This window comes from Neophocaena asiaeorientalis, unplaced genomic scaffold (genome assembly GCF_003031525.2).
Source record: "Neophocaena asiaeorientalis asiaeorientalis breed wild unplaced genomic scaffold, Neophocaena_asiaeorientalis_V1.1 scaffold743, whole genome shotgun sequence".
NCBI lineage: Eukaryota > Metazoa > Chordata > Mammalia > Artiodactyla > Phocoenidae > Neophocaena > Neophocaena asiaeorientalis.
This window is the reverse complement of record NW_020174055.1, coordinates 596,205-621,552: the sequence shown is the minus strand read 5'-3', so window position 1 is coordinate 621,552 and position 25,348 is coordinate 596,205. Positions and strand designations below refer to the sequence as shown.

Genomic DNA, 25,348 nt, shown 5'->3' with positions numbered 1-25,348 from the left:
GTCCTCCCTGCAATAGGCTACTTTCTCCAGGCCTTCTTCCTCAGAACAAACACTGCACTAAGGCTTTGCCACGCGGCAACGGGTCCCTCTGCCACTCTAACGCCTGCCTAACCCTTTCGCTTCACAAGGTTTTGTCTCCTCATGACGCACCGAAATAACCCGCCGCAATGCGCTTTCCCCGCACAAAGACCTGCCCGCTGCCTCCTCGCAGCGCAGCCCTTGCCGCCCCCGGTCCCCGAACCTCAACCAACCCAGCCCGCCTGCCTCCCTCTCCTGCGCCTGTTACCGAGCCCAGCCTTGTTCTGCTCGCCGCAAGACAGGCCAATAAATCGGGTGCTGAGTTGTTGGAACAAGGAATAACAATTTTAATCAGAAAGCTAGCCGACCCAAAAGATGGCAAACTAACAACTCAAAAAAAAAAACAAAACCATTTTACCTCAATCCAAATTCCCGCTCCTTTTATAGAGAAGAGGGGAAGGGGAGAGGCCCACTGTGGCGCCCACCAATGGCTGAGCGGGACCACTTACCGGTGGCTCACAGACAGTTGCTCGCTTTGGGGAGGGGCCCGCTGCTGCGCCCACCAGTGGCTGAGTGGCGGTTGCTGGAGCAGCGAGGCTGCTAGGACTCGCGTGTGCCCCTCCCCTATTAAAATTTTTCTCCCTCTCCCTTAACACGCTGTTAGACGCCTTTTCCCCAGGGGCTCAGACTCACCCTCCTGGAATTTAGGCTTCAGGCCATGCTTCAGAGCCATTTGTAAGCGATTCACAGCCGCCACCACCTTCTCCTACCTCCCCCGACTATTGCCCCCTACTCTCTATCCCACCCAACTCCGCGTCAGACGTGCCGTCAGGCACCGCCATCTCTACATCCTGGGCCGGATTTACCAGCACCCGCGGAGCCGACAGCATCGCGACCCACGCAGCCGCTGCTCCAGCCAATGGCAGCCCGCTGCGCACGTGGCCCTACGCCGGCGCCGTCCCGGGGCAAGCCCGGATTGGTTAGCTCCAAGGCACTTGAGGCGCCGCGAGGTGGGGGAGGGCCGGCGGCTTCTTCCCATCCCCCACCCACTAATGCTCTGCCCCTCCCCCACCCCTTGACTGCCTGGGATTATTAAAGCTTAAATTTGATTTTGTGTGTTGTTGGGGCGATGGGAAGGGAGGCGGCGCCTCACCCGCAATAAAAGAATGGGAAAGGCCCAGTTTCGGAGGCCCTTAGGCAATATAGGGCCACAAAGATGTGGGCTTTGAAATGACTTGAGAGAAAAGGCTACCTCTGAAGCCTACTTTCAATAGCATCTCGACTAGTATCTTCATAGGAAAGCTTTAGGGTCAGCAATCTGGCCGGAAGAGGGTAGGTAATGGAGTCTGCGTCTAGAAGTTTCGTTGTTTAGCAAGCTCACTGCCGGTTTATTTGGTGGAACTGACGGCCATCTGTCGGGTCCTGCTCCTCCCCTTCTCCAGCCCCGGTCCTGCGGAAATGAGGACGGAGAGGGAGACACAAGACAGGCTGGGGGGAGTCGAAGTCTGGCTTTTTGAGATAATGGAGTTCAGCCCAACTCCGAAAGAGGCCAACGTGAATAATACCACACGATACCGAGATCGGGGTTCTGCACCTGCCCTATTTGTGCAAATTTTTGTTACCTAATTTCTTTGAGCTATTATTGAATATACACACAAATGAATTTCCTCATGTCGGTTCCCCTGTTCAAAAAATGTGTAGTTTTCTCAGCTGCAAAATGGGAAGAATAATAGTACCTTTCCATCCGTTTACTGTGAGAATTGCATGGAAAGGCTTAATGCGGTGTTGAACAGTGAATTGGTGCTTAAGAAACGTTAAGGAGGATAAATCCCAAAGTCCTTAGCTTGGCATTTGAAGTCCTTCCACAAACAGTCCCCAACCATCCTCCAGGCTTTATACTTGTCTCATCAGTGCCTTTTCTAACCCACCCCCCCCAACATGCTATGCACCCCGTGAATTCCAGACGCCTCTCCATTTATCTGATGCCAACTTCTCCTTCAGTCTTCCCTTAACACAACCCCTTCTTTGACCACAGAAACCCACAGAGAACCCTCACTCCATTGTCTGTACAGCATTTGGTCTGTACTGCTTAGAGCATCAAAAGAAGGGGCAAGGGTCTCTTTGTGACCGCACCACCACACCAAAACCCTGAAGTACACTTCTTTTTTTAACGTTTTGAATACAAAATATTTCAAAATAATTCAAAATTCAATAACAAAAAATTTTAATATAAAACTGAAGATAGTGAAAAGTCCCTTTCCTACTTCAGTCCCTCATCTGCCCCTTTCCCCAGCAAAGGTACTACCCCGTTGGGACCCAATTATTCCTCCCCCAACAAAATAAATACACACAAATTCCAAATATGTCTATTTCATTTCTAAACAAGGGAGTACATATCTCTAAATGATAAGGGCTTTTTAAAAACACAATACCATTATTACATTTAAAAATAAATGCTTCCTTAATATCTTCAAGTATCCAGTGAGTGTTCAAATTCCCAGGATTGTCTCATACAATCTAATGATTGTATTGTGTATGTCACATTATAATCTTATGATTGGTTGGTTCAAATCAGGATCCAAACACGGTCCATGTATTTCATTTGATTGAGTTCACTCTGTCACTCTCTTTTTCTTGCTATTTATTTGTTGAAGAAACTGGACCACTGAGAATTAGCACACTTTCTTAAAGTGATTTATTTATTGAATAATTGAATATAAATCCTCCAAATATGAGTTTGATGGGAGAAGAAAATGTGTTTAACTTAGTGTATCTTTGAATATATTATTTTAGTACAAACAGTTATAAATCATTAGCCAACATAATAAATCACCAGCCAACAATAAGAAAATATAGTTTGAGATTGCACTCATTTCTAAATATTACTTCTGAAGGAGCTGTGATCATAATGTCCTCACTTGAGCTGAATGTAGGTCCACATCTAAACAAACCATTGCTTTCCCTACAGCTTTGGAAATGAAAGGAAAGGAAAGGAAGACGATGACAACTATTTAATATAAGTTTGAAATGAAATGATGATGGCAACTATTAATATAACGTATACTAAAATAAATTTAAAATCAAAATCACCTCCCCATAGAAAACTGATTGCATTAGTTTCCTGGGGCTACCATAACAAAATACCACCAACTGGATGGCTTAAACAACAAATGCATTGTCTCACAGTTCTGGAGGCCAGAAGTCCAAGATCAAGGTGTTGGTAGGGTTGGTTTTTTCTGAGGGTCCTGAGGGAGAATCTGTTCCAGGATTTTTACCTAGCTTTTGGTTGTTTGCTGGCAATCTTTGGCATTCCTTGGCTTATAAACACATCACTTTGATCTCTGCCTTTATTTCACGCGGCATTTTCGCATGTGTCCAAATGTGCATTTCTGGGTGCCTACCTGTGTCCATATTTCCCCCTTTTATAAAGACACAAGTCATATTGGATTAAGCGTGCATTCTACTCTGATATGACCTCATCTTAACTAATTACATCTGCAACAACCCTATTTCCAAATAAGGTCACATTCTGAAGTACTAGGGGTTAGAACTCCAACATACGAATATCAGGGGGACACAAATTCAACCCATAACACTGACCTTCAACTTAAAATGGATATATATTTAAAAGTAAGTATATCTTCATTGACTTCTCATCAATTTACCAGTTTGATTTTTCTCTGACAGAGTTTGCCTTTTAAAAAATTCTACTTCACCTCCCATCCCCTAGAGATTAAATATTCCTTTGTAATAACAGGAGTATTTAGGGGTCTTCATTTTTGATTGTGAAATTTCCCATGTGTTTCTTCCAAAGTCTGAAATAGTATCTTGAATTGATGATAATAACATATGGTAATTGTGGAGAATGTTTGAGAAGTGCTGGGAATGACAGGAAATATTTAAGCAAGGAAAGAATTTGCAGCTGTGAACGTAGAAGCAAAGTTTTGCCCTAAGAAATTGAGTTCTTTTAGGAAAACATATGAAGGAAAAAATAATTACTTGCTTTGAGATATGGTTTTTTTTTAATTGAGGTATAGTTGATTTACAATGTGTTAATTTCTGTTGTACAGCAAAGTGATTCAGTTACACACACACGTGCACACACACATACATACACATTCTTTTTTATATTACTTTCCATTATGGTTTATCACAGGATATTGAATATGTTTTGAGACTGCAAAATTGCTACAGTAAAAATGTTCAGTTTGGATCACTGACTTAGCAAAAAAGAATTACGAAACTCCTATGTCTGTTCACAATAGCTATCATCACTAAAACAATCTTACAGTGGTTTAAACAGCCCATAATAATCACTAGCCCTTCCCAAATGCACAAAGTAAATTACTTAGAGGAATTCAAGGATATGAAATTAATGTGCATAGTAAACCCTGTGAATCAGAGCTGATCTCCAAACTAATTTTCAGTATCACAGAGCATAAAGTTAAAATTACACATTTCAAACATTTTGACAGAGATCACTTCAGCAATATTTATGAACCCCACAATTTCATTAATTTTTCATGTCTTCTATCTCCTAACCTTTGGCATTCCACTGACCTTCAAATAGACCACTCAGTAACAAATATTTTTATACACAGATAACCTTTAACTGTGTATTTATAATATGAAATTGTTTTCTAGTTTTATTGTTCCCTTTTTTTAACTTGTTCGGTCTTAATAATTTTTAATGTGTTGAACTGTTTGAAAATAAGTAACTCTGGATTGAAGTGAGTTACGTGTTGAATTGTTTGAAAGTAAGATCGTCTAGATTGAGCTCAATTATTATGGACCATATGAAGTAATAGCGAATTGGAAAAAACGCAGAAAAGCAACCGCCCAACGTGGGGCTTGAACCCACGACCCTGGGATTAAGAGTCCCATGCTCTACCGACTGAGCTAGCCGGGCAGCTGAGTGACACCCTTTTTCTAAATCTTTTCAAAGTAATAAGATTGTTTTAACTTGTTCCAAGACTTATATTTTTGTATCTAAATTTTTTCCCATAATTTTTTTGGGTAAAGTTTTATACTACTCTCAAAATTGTGTTTCATTTCCGATTCTGTGCACACAAACTTTTACTGTTTAATAAATGTTTAAACGGCCCTCTAGTGGTCAGCGGTAAAGCAGGCTGATGCAGGCGCCCCTGAATTCCCACTGAGAGGACGGAAGTGAGCGTGGGGTGCCTCCTGTTTATCCCCGAGATCCCCGCTGAGAGAGCGCTCACCCCCTGCCGCTCCGGGGACCAAGAATGTTCTCGACACCTGCGTGGCCGGACACAACAGCTGGGTCTGGAGGAACGTCCTGCGTACCTTCTAAAGAAGATCAGAATCCAAAGCACATGTGTAGAGCTGGCTGGCCTCTCGGGGGCCCCCGTGTGGCTTTGAGGTATCTGGCATTTTTCTACGACACGACGGTGGTTCAACGAAGCCATGCCCCATTGTTCACATAGTAGAAGATTATTAAAAAGCTAACGCAGTCTCAGAAATTAATTGAATTAATTGTGGTGTTTGCTCACACACAGAACTAACAGGTAAAGACATTTATCCTACAGTATGGTAACACCTCTGTGTGGGAAGGAACCATTATTTCAAAACTCTCCCCACTAGAACGAAAAAAATTAAAGATTTATTCTGCTTTTCTAGTAGTAACCAAATAGTCCCAGTTGATGAGGGAGTGCTCTACTTTATAGGGTGGGGGAAAAAACGTAGGATTAGAAAAAGCGTAAATCGGCAAACCCTTGTAAACGAGGATTATCCTTCGAGGTTAAACCGTTATGTTAAGAATGTGAATTGGTTCAGCCACTATGGAGAACAGTATGGAGGTTCCTTAAAAAACTACAAATAGAATCATGGACATATACACACTAACAAACGTAGTAAGGTAGATAGCTAGTGGGAAGCAGCCGCATGGCACAGGGATATTAGCTCGGTGCTTTGTGACAGCCTGGAGGGGTGGGATAGGGAGAGTGGGAGGGAGGGAGACGCAAGAGGGAAGACATGTGGGAACATATGTATAACTGATTCACTTTGTTATAAAGCAGAAACTAACACACCATTGTAAAGCAATTATACCCCAATAAAGATGTTAAAAAAAAAAGTTTTAAAAAAAAATTGTTAAGGGTCACACAGGTTCAAAGCAACACTACATGGGTTACTTCCTAGATTCAAGAGTAACTGTACAATGGAAGAATCAAGCTGTCACCACCCTAACTGAGAAATTAATCTGAGTTTTGCTAGTGGTTTACTAATCTTCAATGAGATTGTGTGTCTTCAATGGTGATATAATCTGAAGTACACAAGATCAATGGTCATTATTTATTCTAGCCAAAAAATACTTTATGTGGATCTATCAACCATTAGATATTAATTCCAGTTTACAGGAAATAAAGAGAGGAACCAGACAAATGACAGCAGAAGGAAGCAATAGCACAAAATCAGAAAGTGGGAAATTCTGCAGGACAATACTTCAACAAGTATTGTATTTTTAAAAAATGACTTTTGCTAGGTTGAAAGAGATACAGTGGCCATAATAATCGATGCAATAGGTGATCCTGGATTAGCTACCATTCTGTATTGTGTATGTGTTTCTTTTTTTTTAATTATGGTAAAATAAACATAACGTAAAATTTACTACGTTAACCATTTTTACGTGCACAGTTCAGTGGCATTAGTACATTCACATTGTTGTGCAACCCTCACCACCATCCAACTCCAGAACTATTTCATCTTCCCAAATTGAAACTCTGTACCCATTAAACAACTCTCTATTCTCCCCTCAGCCCCTGGCAACTGCCGTTCTACTTTTTGTCTCCATAAATTTGACTACTCTAGGTGCCTCATGTAAGTGGAATCATATAATATTTTATCTTTTTGTGGCTAGCTTATTCCACTTAGCATAATGTTTTCAAAGTTCATCCATGTTGTAGCATACCTCCGAATATCCTTTCTTGTTAAGGCTGAATAAATATTCCATCCACATTTTGTTTATCCATTCATCAGTTGATGGGCATTTGGGTTGCTTCCACCTTTTGACTATTGTGAATAATTCTGCTCTGAGTGTCAGTGTGCAAATATCTGTTCGATTCCCTGCTTTCAATTCTTTTGGGTGTATATCCAGAAATGGAATTGCTGGATCATATGGTAATTCTATGTGTAATTTTTTGAGGAAGTTCCTTTGTAATTTTAACCTTTATGTGAGTCACCTCCATAATGTGGGCCTCTGTTTCTTCATCTACAACATATGGGGAGATGGGGAGAGAAGGGATGAGAGTGAGAGAGGGAAGGCTAAGAAAAGGGACGGCTTAAGGAAGTCTCTAAGGAGCTCATGACCACATAGACCCCTGGACAGAAGTGCTGGTCGCTTCCATTGAGTTTCACTGAGTGAGTGTAAGAAGAAAAGCTTTTCTTATTCAGAACACAGGCACAACTTGATTTCCGCTAGATGTTGGGCCTGGGGAGGCCTAAAGGTGGAGGATGGAGGATGGGTGGCCAAGATTGCACAGGCTGGTGGCACTGCTGGGGCCCGTCTGCCTCATACCATCTCAACCCAGCATTTCCTTCTCTACTCCCTCAACTTCTCCGTTTGCCTGTTTGTGTTCAGAGAGAAGGGGGAGAAGACAGTGTCTAGGCCATACTGAAACACAAAAACACTTGAGGGGCTTCCCTGGTGGCGCAGTTGAGAGTCCGCCTGCCGAATGTGTTGACACGGGTTCGTGCCCCGGTCCGGGAAGATCCCACATGCCGCCGAGCGGCTGGGCCCGGGAGCCATGGTTGCTGAGCCTGCGCGTCCGGAGCCTGTGCTCCGCAATGGGAGAGGCCACAGCAGTGAGAGGCCCGCATACCGCAAAAAAAACCCCAAAACACTTGAAATTTTAATAGGGAAATTTCATTGAAAGGAACTGTACCATCTTCCAGTGTCACCATGGTCACCATGGAGATGGCTGAGATGAGCACTATGAAGACCCTGGCACTCCCGTCTCCTTTCCTCCTCCCTCTGGGTACCAGCTGAAGCTAAACCACACTCCTCAGTGGTCTGGGGAGATCTTTGCAGCCAGCATGCTGATCTTTCTGCTATTTCCCTTAAATCTCTCCAAGGTCATCCACTGCCTCAGGATGAAGCCCAAATTACAAACTCCTTAATGAAGCCTGTCTGGTCTTGCCTGATCAAGATCAAGTCGCCTCTCTGGCTTCGATTACCCACCCCTACCTGTACTAGATGCTCCAACCCTACTGGGGTAGAAAGAGCAAAGCCATGGACTTTCCAGCTTCCACGCTGCCAAGTGCACTTCCCAATATTTAAGTTGCAAGATAAATGTTTACTTGTGCCATCTTCTCAGTGTGTTTAATGATACAATATACAACTTCATTTGGAAAAAGGGTCAAATGTCTGAACAATGCCTCAAATGCCCCTATGAATAGAAGACCTGGAGCAGTAGGACTTCCTGCTGTCCCCCGTGTGAGGCTCTGGTTCCCACCCTTGATTTGCTCTGTAATGTCAGAGTAAATGTGACATCAGATGCTCTTTCCCACTCTGGTCCCCAGATTCTTCACCTACATAACAAGGAGACTGACACACAAGGACCCTGCAGGGCGGTCTCTCCTCTGGCATCGTGTGCTTCTTTGACCTTCCCTGAGACCAGCTGGTAAACTCTGGACGGGCTCCCACGCCCTTCCCACTCAGGTCCCAAACGGCATCCCTGCAGGTTGAAAGGACAGAAAGGAAATTGTGAGACTGCATGCTCACAATGGTGCCTTTGTACCCAGCATAGCCTCTTTGTTCTTTTCAGCTCAATCCCCCAGTCTTCCAGGTCAATATCCATTCCCCAGCCCTGAAAGTGGTGGGCAGCAGGGCTCGTGTGGAAGAAAGCCAAGAGCATTCAGCAAGCACTTAATACTAATAGCTACCAATTGTGGAGTCTCCACTCTGCGAAGTGCCTCCATGTTCTCAAAGGACCTTCAGCTGGATTAAATGACTTGTCCAAGACTATACAGCTAACACGTAGCAGAGCTGGGCTTGACACACCCCTGTCAAGCTGGTGTTGGGGCACCTTCAAGGCCTCCAATGTCATAACCACTTCTTCTTGTACCCCTTCTCCTTTTCCATGACCCAGGCACTTTGCAAAGTACCGTACTGTATATGTGTTAATTCATTTCAGCCTCATAACGATCCTAGGAGGAAAGTGTTGTTGTTATTATCCTCATAAGGCTAAGGAAACTGAGACGTGGAGTGGTTAAGTAACGTGCTCAAGGACACACAGCTAATGAATCTGCACGGTCAGGCTGCTCAAGATGGCTGTTCTCTTGCTCTCCGTACATCCCCTGCTTGACCAGTCCCTGCTTACTCACAGGACTGTCCAATCCCCTTAATCATAGGGCTTAATCAGTAACTAACTAGGTGCTTGCTCCCTGCCCCAGCTTCTGGTTTCCCTGGTAACTGATGAACCCCAACCTATTGTCAGTCCCCCCTCCCCCTATATATGGTAGCTTCCTTCTCCCTGCGAGTATGAAGATGGCTGCCATGTCCTATCTGCCGTACACTGTGGAGTGTTGCTCCAGGACCTTTTGCTTCAGGTGTGTAAGATTCCATATTGTTGACGTCTCTGTTACTGTCTACGGGCTTTTTCTTTGGTCTTGCAGCTGGGCAATTATAAGGCTTGCAGGCCTGTTGGGTACAATGCAACGAATCCTAGAGCTGGAACTTGGATAAGGCAGTCTGGCTCCGGCACCCATGCTTTGGTCATTATTCACCAGTCAGCTAACAAATTCTTAAATCTGACCTTTCATTTCCTGGGGTTTATGAAGCATTTCTTGGTTGGTTGAAAAGGAATTATAGTCGAAAAGGCTCTGGTGTTACAGGACTAGGCAGATGAGTGAAGGGGCCAGGGCTGCCTGTGAGAGTAGAGGTTTGATCTAAACGGGCAGCCACTGCCGGGCATGCAGGCCCAGGACCACCAGCTCTTCTGACTTTATTTAAAAAGGAACCAGAAATCTGGACTTTAAGCAAAAATTCCTGATTTTCAAATGTTGACAACTAACTTTTTTTAGTTAGTTGCTCGCTGAACAAAACCCACCCATGGGTCACTTGTAACCTGCAGGCTGCCAGTCTACATCTCTGGAGTAGACTGAGTCAGTCAGTCCCTGAACCTTCCAGGATTGGTTCAGTGGTGGAGACAGGCCTCCCTGCCCTCCTGCCATCTCAGACATGATGGGGAGAGGCTCCTGCCACCAAGGGTTAGAGCAGAGGCCCCATGCCTCACTACCAAAGACATCCCCTCCTGGGCCAGAACCCGCCACCCTGAGACCCCCAGTCCTCAGGGAATTACCACCTGATCTGGTGGGTCAGACCAGGACTCCAGGCTCAATTTGAACACTTCTTACCCAGAGACTGTCCTCTCTCTCCCTAGGGCTGCAGCTGTGGAGGGAGGGGCTGCTCCAGCCATGCCGCTGTCCAGTGTTTTTTTTTTTTTGAAAGTACTATCAAGTTTTGTAGGAGAAAGGAAAGAGAGGGGTTTTTTTTATTAATTTATTTTATTTTTGGCTGCGTTCGGTCTTCGTTGCTGCGCACGAACTTTCTCTAGTTGCGGTGCACGGGCTTCTCACTGAAGTGGCTTCACTTGTTGCAGAGCATGGGCTCCAGGCCCACAGGCGGCTTCAGTAGTTGTGGTGCACGGGCTTAGTTGCTCCACAGCATGTGGGATCTTCCAGGACCAGGGATTGAACCCATGTCCCCTGCATTGGCAGGCAGATTCTTAACCACTGCACCACCAGGGAAGCCCCCGTTGTCCAATCTTGCCACACACAGTGGGCACACGAGAAGCCTCTGCGTTCCTGAGGAGGGGCAAGTCACTGGCATGTATGTACCTTTGACCTCCCAGCCCTCTTAGTCCATTTGGGAGCCTGTTCATTGCATGGAGTCTTAGAGCTGGAAGTCACCCAACTGCTCATTTACAAAGTAGGAAATAAGTCCCCATAGGGCCATTTTAAAATCTCAGACTTGAACAGATATTTGTACACCAATGTTCATAATAGCCAAAAGATAGAAACAACTTAATTGCCTAGCAACAGATCAGTGGATAAACAAAATATAGTATATGCATACAGTGGAATAGTATTCAGTCATAAAAAGGAATGAAATTTTGACATATGCTACAACATAGATGGACCTTAAAAAATTATGCTAAGGGCTTCCCTGGTGGCGCAGTGGTTGAGAGTCCGCCTGCCGATGCAGGGGACATGGGTTCGTGCCCCGGTCTGGGAAAATCCCACATGCCGCGGAGCGGCTGGGCCTGTGAGCCATGGCCGCTGAGCCTGTGTGTCCGGAGCCTGTGCTCCGCAACGGGAGAGGCCACAACAGTGAGAGGCCCGCATACCGCAAAAAAAAAAAAAAAAAAAAATTATGCTAAGTGAAATAAGCCAAGCACAGAAGCAACATGGTAAATATTGTTCCACTTATATGAGGTACCTAGAATAGTCAAATTCGTAGAGACAGAAAGTAGAATAGAGGTTACCAAGGTCTGGGAAAAGCAAGGAAGGGAGAGGTATTGTGAAATGAGTATGCAGTTTCGGTTGGGGATGATGAAAAAGTTTCAGGTATAGACAGTTGTAATAGTTATACAACACTGTGAATATATTTATTGCCACTGAATTGTATACTTACAAATGGTTATAAATATTATATTTTACCACAATAAAAAATATCCGAAGCCCTCAGTACACTTATTAGTGGAGTCCCCACCCAAACACCATATCAAACATATTAACATTTTAGAAAGCTCTATGCGTTGAGGAAGGCAAGGATTTCTGCTTCTGGCTATGTTGTACCAGCTTGTAGCAGACCAACTATCCTGCCAAGATCTACTAGGAAAGCTGGATAAAATACAAAAAGCGGCTGAGACAGAAGACAGAAGAGTGGTTCCATTTTGGGAAAGTAGTAATGGAAGAGGGTGTGAGAGGGCCTCCAGGGATGTTGGTCATGGTCTCTTTCTTGATTTGGGTGCTGTTTACCTGAGTGTGTTCACTTTGTGAAATTTTGAGTTAAACATTTACGACATTTGTGCTTTTTAAAATATTAACATTATACTTTAATACAAAAGTTTATCAAAAGTCCTATCTGAGTTGAATTGATGTAGTGTTATGCCTTTAGACATTTATGTACTCATGCATTCATTCATAAGTTTCTTTCTTTAAAAAGCATTCTTGCAAGCCCTTGGCACTGTGTCTGAAGGAAAAAATGTCCCTGGTCTGGAGAAGGGATGGAGACTGCCCACATTTCCCCCAGAAGGTTGGACTGGGCAGATCTAGGGCTAGAATTCAGAGCCCCCTCATGCAAATGCACTTTTCTTCTTTTTTTAATTTTATTTTATTGAAGTATAGTTGATTTACAGTGTTGTGTTAATTTCTGCTGTACAGCAAAGTGATTTAGTTATACATATCTATATTCTTTTTCATATTCTTCTCCATTATGGCTTATCACAGGATACTGAAAATAGTTCCCTGTGCTATACAGGAGGACCTTGTTTATCCATCCTATACATAATAGTTTGCATCTGCTAATCCCAAACTCCCAATCCTTCACTCTCCCACTGCCTTTCCCCCTTGGCAACCACAAGTCTGTTCTCTATGTCTGTGAGTCTGTTTCTGTTTTGTAGATAGGTTCATTTGTGTCATATTTTAGATTCCACATATAAATGGTATATGGAGCTGGGTCTTTTGGCTACTTCCAGGTAGGAATTCAATTGGAAGAGAAATTTGCTGCACTGGAAGGAAGAAGTCAGTGTTGGAACCCCAGGAAGGGAGACAGACATCCTGGCCCTCAACCCTTCTTGTTTTCCTCAGGACTGTGCTGCTGGGGGCTAACCAGCAGACCAGTGAATACCACGCTGGGGCCAGGCCCTTCTCCCAGAAGAGAATGGCATGGGTCAAAGTCCTCATCTGGTGTCCGTACCCTCCCGCATATATTAATTCATTAAACAAACATTTATTAAATGCCACATTTATTAATGCCTACTGTGTAGCTAGCACAATCAGGTCCAAAAAACTAAACTCAAAAAATTAAAAGCTAGGTAGAGCCTTGGAGGTCACTGACTCTAACCTGCTTATCTCATGGATAGGGAGCCAGAGAGGCCCAGAGGGAAAAGGGCCTTGCTTTTGCCAAAAAGCAAATGAGGAGCAGACTTGGGACAGAGTCCTAGGTCTCCTGATGCCCAGGCCAGTGCCCTTTCTACCAGCCCCCAGCCCTTTCATCCATTCCACCTCCACCTAGCCACATCCAAATTCCTCCCTTGTTATATAATTGTAGCTCTCTATGTGGAAAACATGAGCACCCTTCAGAACTTCAACTCTGTTCTGATAATTTAAGGAGAAAAGATGCTCTGGTGAAAAGCCTCTGTGTGGAAACTATTAAATATTTAACAGCAGATTTGAGTTCTCGACTGGCAGGGGCCAAGAGAGAGAAGTCTTAAATTTTCATCCACAGAGAATCCCAGTGTCTTCACTGACCCCTAGCTGACTCCCCCAAACCTTGGAGGAAGGGATAGACTGGACCCAGAGCCATCAGGGACCGGAGGTAACAACAGCAACCTTTTATTGAGTGCTTATTATATGATAGGCAATTTCTAGTCAAATTTCAGAGCAAGTCAGATAGGAATTTCCCACATATGGGGAAATCAAGGCTCAGAAAGATACGTAGATTTGCTCAAGGTCACACGGAAAGTTAGGGACAGAGCTGTCCGGATCCTCACCCAAACTACAAAGCAACAGAAAGACATGCCAGCACATTGCTAAACAGTCTCTCAAAATACACACCACGTAGATCCTGGCATATACCAAAAGAAATGTTTATAGAGATCAAAGTTAAACAGCTCCGAGAGAGCTTTTAGATTGTCCTTTGTACAATAGAGCAAAGAAGTCAAAGACTGGCCAAGCTGGAGACTCAGGCGAAGTGCTCAGAGCAAGCAGGGCCTGGGCAGCGTTAAGAGTCCCAGCCACTTTGGGCCCCCCATGCCCACCCCACTCCCAGGCTAAGCCATTGGTCCTGATGGGTCCAAGTGACTGGCTGCATCAGATATCTTTGCTTTTTTCATATGTTTCCTAGAACCTCTCTTGGAGACATATAGACAGGGAAGACAGAGAAACCATGACCCACAGGGGTTAGGGTGATCACCATCCAGGTTTGCCCAGTCTTAACACTGAAAGTTCCAGCTTCTTGGAAACTAGTCCCAGGCAAATGGTTGCTCACCCTGTGTCAGGGTGGCCTGCTTTCCTCCTGGGACCTTGTCAAACTGAGAAATCCAGGCTGTGACATGGGCTCCCTGTGTTACCTTGGACAGTGCCCTCCTCTTCCTGGACCTCAGTTTCCTCTAAAACAGGGGCTTGGCTAGGACCTCTGAGGAGGGTGCTTCTAGCTTACACATTCCTTGGTTTATAAGTCTATATCTTGCTGATCAAATTAATGGTATCTTTCTGTCCCCATATTGCCATCTCCCTCTACAATAATCCAAGGTGACAACTGGATTCCTTCAGGAATGACCCTTCCCACTCCACGCCCCTTCCCCTGTCCTGCCCCCCACACCCTTCCTTTGTCCATTCATTAAGTGTGTCAATTAGGAGGTGATTATTCATCCTAACTACAGAAGAAGGGCATTTAAAATGGAGCTCACTCCACCCTCGGGGAAGTGAAAGTGGGTTTACAGATTCCTGTTTACTTGACACTTTTTTTTTTTTTTTGCGGTACGCGGGCCTCTCACTGTTGTGGCCTCTCCCGTTGCGGAGCACAGGCTCCGGATGCGCAGGTTCAGTGGCCATGGCTCATGGGCCCAGCCACTCCGCGGCATGTGGGATCTTCCCGGACCGGGGCACAAACCCGTGTCCCCTGCATCGGCAGGCAGACTCTCAACCACTGCACCACCAGGGAAGCCCTACTTGACATTTTAATCAGCGAGCTAAGAGCAGAGAAACTTTAAGTGGAAGGGTCAAGAGTCAGGGCCACACACATTTCCATTTCAGCAAGGAATCTTCCAGCACCCACATCAGCCCAGAGGCTATCGTGAGGGTGAGACAAACATATTGGAGAAGCAAGGTCCCTGGCTTGGAGGACCACCTGCTCAGCCCAGGGAGGGGGTTGTACTCATAGGGACTGAACCCGGGGTGCCCTGTGGCAGGTGCCCTGAGGGTCCCCAGGAAGTGGGGGAAGCCCAAACAAATGGTGGCTGGAGGGCATGACTTTATCAGTGCAAACCTGCCATAACTGGGAGGCCGAAACGTTCTTTCTGTCAGGCCCAAGCCACTGTTTGTGGTCCTTGAGTGCTTTAAAAGAGATAGCTGAAAATGCTTTAAGAGGTGGGGAGGGCAGGGGCAGGAAAGGGTATTCACATTCAGGTTGCTGAAAGGCCAGGGGACAGCAGCCAGGCCAGCAGAGCAGCACGGCACAAAATAAGCAGGGAATGTGGGACACAGGCCAGTGCCCCTTCTAGCAGGCTTGACACCCCAGGTATAGGGGACAGCGTGAGTGGATTCGCGCGGGGTCCAGGGTCCAGAGAAGACTGGAGAGGGAGCCCATGGTGCGGGCACAGGCTTCTGGGCTTTACCTTGTTAGTTCCTGCTTCTCATACTGGGGTTCTCCGTGGTGCTAACACAGGGTGTATTTGGAGCATCAGTCACTTGAGGATGGGGACATTATTTTTATTGTGGAATAAACACGGATATAGTATGAAGCAGACTGCAGACTGGATGAATTTTGAAGATGAAACTCGAGGTTTTAAGGAACATTTCACTCACAGCTGAATGCAGAGCCTTTCAGAGTACTTCAGTGGAGAAGTCTGGGGGAGCACTCCCAGACAGCAGGGACCCAGAGAAGGGTTTAAAGCAGAGAAGTGGCAAGGTCAGCTTTCCAGTTTATGGCCTGCAGGAGTGTCAGAGGAAGGTAGGAAGGCTACAGAAAAGGGTCCTTTGAGCTCGGCCTTGATGTAGGCTGGGATTTCGACAGGGAAAGATGGGGCTGGGAGGGGTTCCTGGGTGGGGGGCACATGAGGCTGCTGATGCTGGAATGACAGCCTGGGACAGTGGGATGCTGGGAGTTGATTGCCATGTCCTGGGTGTAGGGAAGGCCTATACTTCCTTTCTAAGAAGGCCACACAGTCACGCCAGCTAAGAACACATCAGCTAAGAATACATTAGGGTTTTAATATGTAGTTATGAACTTGAACTCCAGACCAGCTTTGAATCTCAGCTCTGCCAGTTAGCTACAGTGGAACCTTGCACAATTTATTCACCTACTCCATGCCTCATTTTTCTCACCTAGGAAATGGGGATCTATAAACAACAAGGCATTTGGAACAGGCCTGACTCAGCAAACACTCAATAATTGTTAGCTCTTCATATTTTCATTGCTCAGTTTCGAATGTTTTCTAATTTCCATTATGATTTAGTTTTTGCATTATTTAGAAGCTTTTTCTCAAACATAGGATTTTGTTTTCTTAATTTTGTTGTTATTGATTTCCAACTTCAATGGACTGTGATTGGAAACTGTATGTCTGTATAGTAAGGATTTATTAGTTTTTGTTGAAAGTTGTTCTATGGCTAGTTCGTGGTTAATTTTTTTTTAAGTATTTCATGAACACTGGAAAGAATGTATATTCTCTAACTGTTGGGTGCAGGGTTTTATACTTATCCATTTGATCAAGCTTGTTAAGTGTGTTATTGAAATTTTCTATACCCTAATTGTTTTTAACCTGTCGAGCTCTCAGTTACTGAGAGAGGTATGTTAAAAATCTGCCACCATGATCATGGATTTAGCCATTTCTCCCTTGCAATTCTACCAGTTGTTTTTATGTGAATATAAGCTAAACTTTTTCAAATATCTTACTGGAGAATTGTTATTTTATATCATTATATAATGATCTTCTTTATCCCTAATAATGCTTTTACGCCTTCAGACCCCATTAACGCTTTAATGCCTTCAGCATTGTTATAGATGTTAACAATTCTAGACCAATGGAATAGTACCGCCATTTGTATTTGCTCGGATTCATATTTGCTAGGTGTGCCATTTTCCATCCTTTTTACTTTCAATCTGTTTTTGCCCTTATGTTTAGGTGTGTCTGTGTAAAGAGCATAAAGCAGGATTATGGGGTTATTTTTAAAATCCAGTCTGACAATCTCTGGCCATAAATTGCTTGTGTGTGTGTGTGGTGTGCGTGTGTCCTTGTCCCCGGAGCCAGCACAGGGCCTGACACACAGTCAGCCTTCAAGAAATGTTTGCTAAATGTCAAATTGATCCCCATGGCCAGAATGAAAACATACGGTAACGAGTGCTATCACGTATTGGGACTGTACTATTCGGGAGGCCCAGTGCCAATGCTGCAGAGAGCATGGTCTCAAGTACAAGTGGGGGCGGTTGAGATCCAGGGAGGTCAGATGATCTGCTCAAGGGTCACACAGCCCAGAAGCGCCTCAGGGCCTGTGCTTTTTCCTCCAAGGCCACTACCTCTACTGTAAGCACTCCCCCTTTACCTTTGTGCTGCCTATCGTCCCCCACTCAATGCCAGCCTCCCCGAGCCCAAACCCTCTATTGCAGCTCCATGTTAGACCATGTGGGGTGAGTCCATGCTTCTAGCCTCCCCAGGCTGCTGGTCACCAGGGAGGCTGGAAGGAATGAGTGGAAGCTACAGACTTTAGCCAGAGGTGAGCACCCCTCCCCAACCCTCCTCCACAGGCAAGCTCAGCTCATAGGATGTCTGCATTAGTTTCCTAGGGCTGCCATAACAAATTAGCACAAATGGGGTGGCTTAACAGAAATTTATTCTCTCCCAGTTCTCTGGAGGCTAGAAGTCTGCGATCAAGGTGTCAGCAGGGACACGTTCCTTTGGAAGGCTCAAGGGAAGAATCCTTCCTTGCCACTTCCAGCTTCCGGTGGGTTGCTGGCAATCCTCGGCTTGTAGATGTATCACTCCAGTCTCTGTTTCCATCTTCATACACCACTCTCCTGTCTGTGTGTCTGTCTTCATGTGACCTTCTTATAAGGACACCAGTCATTGGATTTAGGGCCAAGCCTAATCCATTATGACTTCATCTTAACTTGATTACATCTGCAAGGATCCTATTTCCAAATAAGGTTATATTCACAGGTACCTGGGGTTGGATTTCAGTGTACCTTCTGGGAGGACACAACTCAGTTCATAGCAACATCTGCTTTCAAATATGGTTGGCAACCCGAGGATCATGCTGTCTATAACTGACCCCCAACCCATAGGGACTCTGGATCCTCTCATCCCCACAAGCTGTCACTCCTCCATCACCCCCTCTCTCCTCAATGTTCAACCTCCACCATTCTGCTCCTTCCCACCAGCATCTAAAGGGCCACCACCTTCCCTCACAGCCCTTTGTGACCTCTCACCCTCTGGCCTCCATCACGGGCCACTTTGAAAGAGCTGTCTACATTTGCAATCTCTAGCTTCTCCCCTCCCCTCCTGTCCTCCAGCTGCTAGAATCTGACTTTCCCCATCCAGCCTTTCCCATTTTTTCCCAGGAGGTATAATGGTCAGACTCCAGACATCAGACAGTGTCTTGATGTCTCTGCTTTAGCCCAAGGCCACCCTCCTCTTGCAACCCCCACATCTGCAAGGGCCTCTGGAACATTTACCCTCTGAGCTCCTATTAAATTAAAACAACTGTGGAAGGTAGGGAGCCATGAGCCGTCTCCACATTAACTCATATCATTTCTGTCTTGATTAACTCCAGTCTGACAACTCATATTAGAGGCAGGCAGGATGGCGGGCCTGGGGTGGTATCAGCTATTGCCAGTTGCCTATATGCCACTTCCATACTTGGAGCCTCAGTTTGCTCCTCCATGAAATGGGGATAATGCCACCTGGTTCCTAAGGATGCTGTGAGGATGAATGGGGGTGATGTCATAAAGGAGGTCTGGAGAATGTAATAGGTTGAATGAAGGTAGGTTCCAGAGCAGGTTCAGGCCAGTTGGCCCAGTTCACAGAAGCCTGGATTTTAGAAGCAGTCTTCTGGAACCCCGGGGAGGCTTTGGAAGACCCTGCTCAGGCTGAGGGAAAGGGGAAAGAGACGAAAGACCACATCATACACAGGCAAACAGGAGAGTGAGGACACACAGAGCAGTTGTCACTCATTCATCAAACATTTATTGAGAGCCTACCGTATAAGCAATACAAGCAAGACTCAGACACAGATATTTACACTCTATGACTGAAGAAGAAATGGAAACATACTCAGCATCCAGTTTGCTATCCTTCATGGGCAGAGCATTGCACAGGGGACCAGGAAGACCTGTGTGCCTGCCCTTGTCCTCCAAGGTGGGCAGAGGAACTGCAGGGATGCCAGCAGAGTGGAAAGCCGAGAGCCATAACAGAGAAAAGACTCGAGGCACACAAGGAAGGGGTGCAAAGCAGGACACGAGGGCCCCAAAAATTTTCACAGAGAGCAGGCTGGGGTTGAGGAAAGGTCTAGAACATCTGCCTGGGGTTCCAACATTTGAAATGCTCCATGGAGGACCTGGGAGTGAGGTGACTTGGAAGAGAAAGAAAGGCTCAGCTGCCCCTGTCCTGAAGGGAAAAGAGAAAGGTGGCCAGGGTTGGGAGGGACTCCCGGGCTGTGTGACTCAGGGTAGGAGTGCAGGAACGCGTCCTGTCCTCTTCAGGGAAGAATTCAGCAGAGTAAGCTCGCCAAGGCTGAGGCACTGGGGCCTGGCTGCTACAAGGGGCCAGGGGATCATCTCTGCAAGCTGAAGATGTCTTTAAGCCAGCCACCCACACACCTCCTGGCACAGGGTCCACGGCTCTATACCTCCTCCCACTTGGAGGGGCTTCAGAAGTCTGAGCATCCCCTCACACCTCTCCCCTACATGCCACTGAGGAGGCTGGGATGTGCTGGGTTAATGACAATATAAGATGTCCTTGTGATTCATTCAGGCCATCACTCCCCACTCTTCTCCCCTCCGCTGCAGCACCTGACACCACAGCCGACCCAGGGTCCATTCACTCATTCAGAGGCACCTGGCTCCTTTGTTGCCTCTATGCCCGGGACACAAGTTGTCCTTTGGCCTCTTTGAGCATTTTACCCCCATTCTTGGCATCTGGCAGATGAGCCAAAAGCGATTAAGAGTGTGGGCTTTGGGGGCTTCCCTGGTGGCGCAGTGGTTGAGAGTCAGCCTGCCGATGCAGGGGACGCGGGTTCGGCCCCGGTCCGGGAAGATACAAAAAAAAAAAAAAAAAAAAAAAAAAGAGTTTGGGCTTTGGAATCAGGCAGGGAGCTGCAGTTTGAAATGCTTGCTATGCCGCCTCACAAGCTGTGTGACCTTGGGCAATTCCCTAACTTCTCTGAGCCTTCATTTCCTCCTTGCAATGTGAATAATACTACACACCTCAAAATCCTTTTTGAGGACCAAGCATACAAAAGCCCTGTGCCTGCCTCATTGCCCAGTGCTCAACAAATGCCAGCTCGCTACTTTTCTTGCTCAACAAGTTTTGGTGTTTGTTCTTTCCCTCAGAAATCTCATTTATTCTGCACTTCTGCATGGGCATTTCCCTCATGCCCCTCTTAACATCTAGTGACGATGCACTCTTCTAGCTCACCTTTCCAGACAGTCTTCTCAGAGTGCCCCGTCCCCCGTGACTTCCTCCTCACTATCCCCTCAGTGCTGGGGTCAGGACCATGCTGAATGCACCCCTGACTGGGGGCTGTCCTTCTGGGGCACACCTGGCTCCTATTTCCACACACAAGGCAGTTGCAAGGGAAGCCTCCAGAGTGCTGGCTCAGAGCTGGGCCCATGGTTTGAGACTACCAATATAGGTATTTGATCTGACCCTCCACAGGAGCCACAGTCCTCTTCTGGGCAACGTGATCCTTTTATGACATGAGTCAGTAAAGTTCACCCTGACCTTGATAAAGGGAACAGTTCACAAGAACTAAGAGTTAAATGAACAGTGTTGTGGCGAGAAATGACCCTAAAAACAGTTTGCAAGTAAAGAGTGATTAGAAAAGAACACAGAGGGGGTAAAAAATTAATCATTTATCTGGAAATTATTACAGGGAATTATCAACCCACTCATTTTATAGATAAGAAACCGAGGCTCAGACAGGCAGAGTGACCTGCTTAAGGTACAGAGCATGGCGGAGCAAGGGCTTCTGATCAGGCCGGCTCCAAGTTGAATGTCTTTGCCTCCCATACCCTAGGGCCCACTGTATGGTATTTATGGAGTCATTAGTGTAACTTTCTACAATATTCTTCAAACAGAATGATTTTAGAAATGACCATTGCCCTCAGGTTCTATTTAATAAGCTATTATTTCTTATTTAGAGCACTTGCAGCTCCCACACAGGTCTCACGTTCTCTTGGGAGAGCACCCCATGTCCCACCGTTTTAGTTCTTATGGCTGGTCCCGTGGACAGCAGGGAATGGGCTGCAGGAAGACAGGTGAGAACTGTAGTAGTGGCTCCTTATCCCTCCTGTTGCTTCCACAAAGCACATTTCTCTGCACATGAGGGAGAAATGAGCTGCAAGAGACCCACTTTTAAAATAACACTGAGAAAAATAAGCAAGGCTTGGAGCTATCAGTGAATCACTACAGTTCTTTACTTTGCAAAACATTATTTTCTTTTTAAGCGGACAAGCACTCCTTCTGTACTGTGGTACTTTAGAGGAACAATGGTATCACCCACACCATGAGGCACAGGGACTCTCATTCCATCAAGGGCTAGCTGTGGGCCTCACCCCCTCCCTCCTTCCAGCTGCTCTGGGATGACAAATCTGCAGACATTTGAGTTGACCCAAGATCCTTCGTGGGCTCCTGACTTGGACACCAGGCAGTGGGGAATAGGTTTTTTTTCCTCTACCTTCAAGCATCAAGTCTTCCTCTGTCAGAAGTATCAGGCATGAAATTTATGAGCAAGTATTTGCAAGGATGCAAATACAAATTCTGACCTCTGATGACCTAATCTCCTCAACTGATGTGTGCTGAGAATGCTTTACGGTGGCTCTGCATCAATATGAGGATCGAGTGCTGTCCACCAGAGAAGGGATTTCAATCAGTTGCCTTTTGATTTACCTTCAGTGGTGCATTTGGAGAGCAGGGGGAGAAGATGTTGTTAAGGCCTATATCATGCAAACACTCCCACCTGTCCCATTTCAGTTACAGACCTCCAGGCTCAAAGGGATTTCCGAAATCATCTAGCAACTACACACCCCCATCTGATGCATCAGTTCTGTCTCCAACAATCTCTGTTGTAATAACTCCAAAGGCAGGGAGCTCACTATATCATGAAGCTCAGGTGCTCAAAAATGGGAAAGGTCTGCCCTAACGAGGGATGGAAACCTGCTTCCCATGACTTCTCTCCCACAGGTCCCAGTTCTGTCCTATGTGAGCCACTCAGGTCACTGCTGCTCTACCCCACTGCCCCCCCCCCAAGCTGCATAGCTCCAGGCCTTCTGGCTGCTCCTTGAAGCCACTTTTCATGCAACAGCTAGCATGTTCAGGGTCATAGCATACTGCTGGATGAGTGATGGTGGGGTCAGCCAAGCCCCCAGGATCCAGGGAGGACAAGAAGCAGGCAGGCCTTGCAGATGAAAGCTCAGAAATCTTGAGCCATCAAGAGCTACCTGATATCCCTGAAGTCCCTCCACTCTAGGTTTCTGAAAACAGCGCACACCCCTCTCTCACAGCTCCCTTATAACAACAAAAGCGGGGAGATCAGCTCGGTGCTTTGTGACTGCCTGGAGGGATGGGATAGAGAGGGTGGGAGGGAGGGAGACGCAAGGGGGAAGAGATATGGAAACATATGTATATGTATAACTGATTCACTTTGTTATGAAGCAGAAACTAACACACCATTGTAAAGCAATTATACTCCAATAAAGATGTAAAAAAAAAACTCATGAAAAAATAAAAACAAAAGGGAACATAAAGCAGGAGTCAGATTAAGTGCCTTAGAGGACGATGAATGGAGCTCACACTGTTTGCAGGGGTTGTGCCAGGAGGCTCAAAGGGCTAGATGTGGCAGAGTCCCCCGGGTTCATCTAATCCTTACCTCTCCTTGTACAGATGAGGGAACTGAGGCCAGGGAGGAAGGGACTCACCCTGGGTCACACAGGTTAGTGGTGAACTCCTGGTCTTAAGTAATCTCCCTGGCCAAAGGGCCTGCTTCTCCATTGGAACCCAGAACACGGGCCCTAAAGTCAGCCACTGCTCCTTGACATCATCACTCCAAACCCAAGTGGCATAATCTGCCGCATCACTCTTGGTACCGACGGAGCGGCGGGTGGTCCTTACTGAGAGGTGTGGTTCTGAGGATTCAGGCCTAATCAGAGAGCGCGGTAGCTGGGGCAGGGCAGTCGGAGAACAGTCGGAGGTCCATGGGGCGCTTGGCCCGGCCGGCCGCAGAGCTCTCGCAGGCCCTGGCGGAAGTCGCGGCGCAGCAGGCAGTAGAGCATCGGATTGAGGCAGTTGTTGGAGCGCGCCAGGCAGATGGACAGGGGGAAGAGGAAGGCCTGAGACAGGAAGTAGGCGCGGTCCTAGGGCACGACGTTCAGCTTGACCAGCACCCCCCAGAGCGTAAGTGCTTGGTTGGGCAGCCAGCAGAGCACGAAGGCCAGCAGCACGCAGGCCAGCGCGCGAGTAACCCGGGACCGTCATCGGAGCCGGACCCCAGGCGGCCAGCATGCCCGCCGCCAACGCAGGAAAGGTAGGAACAGCAGCGAGCAGGTGCCCAGTGTGGGCAGCCACAGCACAAAGGCCACGGCGATCTTTTGCAGATGGTAGAAGGCCAGCCAGTCGGGACCGCCGTCGGGGAAGGGCAGCAGGCACAAGCGTTCGCCCCTGACGCTGGCCACTGTGGCGAACAGGGCGGTGGGCGCGGTGGCCAGGACTGCAGTGGCCCAGAGCAAGCAGCACACCCAGACAGCCCATAGGGTGCCGGGCCGACTGGGGCGCAGCGCGCTCGCCACCGCGCAGTAGCGCGTCACGCTGATGGCCCTGAGGAAGAGGCTGCTGGCTTACATGTTGAGCACCGTGAGCACCACCTTGCACATGGCATTCCCGAAGGGCCAGCTGAAGTCACGCACCATGTCAACGGCCCAGAAGGGCAGTGTCAGCACGAACTGCAGGTCGGTGGCTGCAAGGTTGAGGAGGAAGCAGTTGAGCAGGGAGCGGCGGCGCCATTGCCCACCAGCCCAAAAGTGCACAGGGCCAGCTAGGCGCCAGCGATCAGTGCGCGCAGCGCCAGCTTTCGCCACACCCTCCAGGCCGTCCAGGTCTGCGGGGACCCAAGGTCGGGCGAGTGCTCTCAGATCCGTTGCCCACGGAACGGTTAGGGGGCTGCCCCGACGACGCGTCTCCAAGCCAGTTCAGGGGGAGCACGGCCCCGATGGCGCGGGCGATGCGACAGCTGCCTCTGGCTGATGCCATCACCCTTGGTGGCGCGCGGGGGTCCGCCCCTCAGAGAACAGCGGCCGGGTTTCGAGAAGTACCTGTGTTCGGTAGCGCGCCGCAGAACTTTTAAAGGGATGAAGGCAGCCCCGATTGGCCAGTTGCACCCGTGCCCCGCCCTAAGAGCTTCCAAGCTGTATTTCTATTGGCTGCTTCTTCACCTTCGATTTCCTCAAGAACTGAGGACCCGCCGCCTGGGTGGAGGCCGGGAACTGCGACCTGGGGGCCGGGAAGTCGGGACCCGGGAAATGGCTTCTTCGATTCACTTGGGCGCAGGATCGCGGCTTGGGTCACTGCGTGAAGACGCAACGCCAGCAACAGAGCTTCTCCCGCAGCGGTTCCGACACTTGGGACTAAAGGAGACGGTTTCAGACAAATTTCGCCTCGGGAGGCAGCATACCCCTTCACCTTCAGCGTGGGCGGGGGGGTCTGGAGATATTCAACGGGAGACCGCGGAGGGTTGCTCAAGACCAGACAGCAGGGCATGGCAGCCCCTCTGCCCTCCAGCCCTGATCCTCTGAACGGTCCCCCAACCCCCGACTTTTTTTTTTGGCCGCGCCATGCGGCTTGCGGGATCTTGCGGGTCGCGTGTTCCCCGACCGACCGGGGATGGAACCTGGAACCCCAGCAGTGGAAGCGCGGATTCCCAGCCACTGGCCCGCCAGGGAATTCCCTCTCCCTCTCCCTCTCCCTCTCCCCCTTCCCCTTCCCCCTCTTCCCCTCCTTTTTAAACTTTTTATTTTATATTGGAGTATAGGTGATTAACAATGTTATGTTAGTTTCAGGTGTACAGCAAAGTGATTCAGTTATACATATATATGTGTCTATTCTTTTTCAAATTCTTTTCCCATTTAAGTTGTTACATAATATTGAGCAGAGTTCCC

General features: G+C 47.3%; 1 non-coding gene across 1 annotated transcript; it reads right to left on the bottom strand.

Annotated features, from left to right (window-relative positions):
• Positions 1-4,854: 4,854 nt before the first annotated feature.
• Positions 4,855-4,927, bottom strand: TRNAK-CUU (transfer RNA lysine (anticodon CUU)). Its single transcript has one exon. It is a non-coding gene; the product is annotated as a tRNA-Lys (tRNA).
• Positions 4,928-25,348: the final 20,421 nt, after the last annotated feature.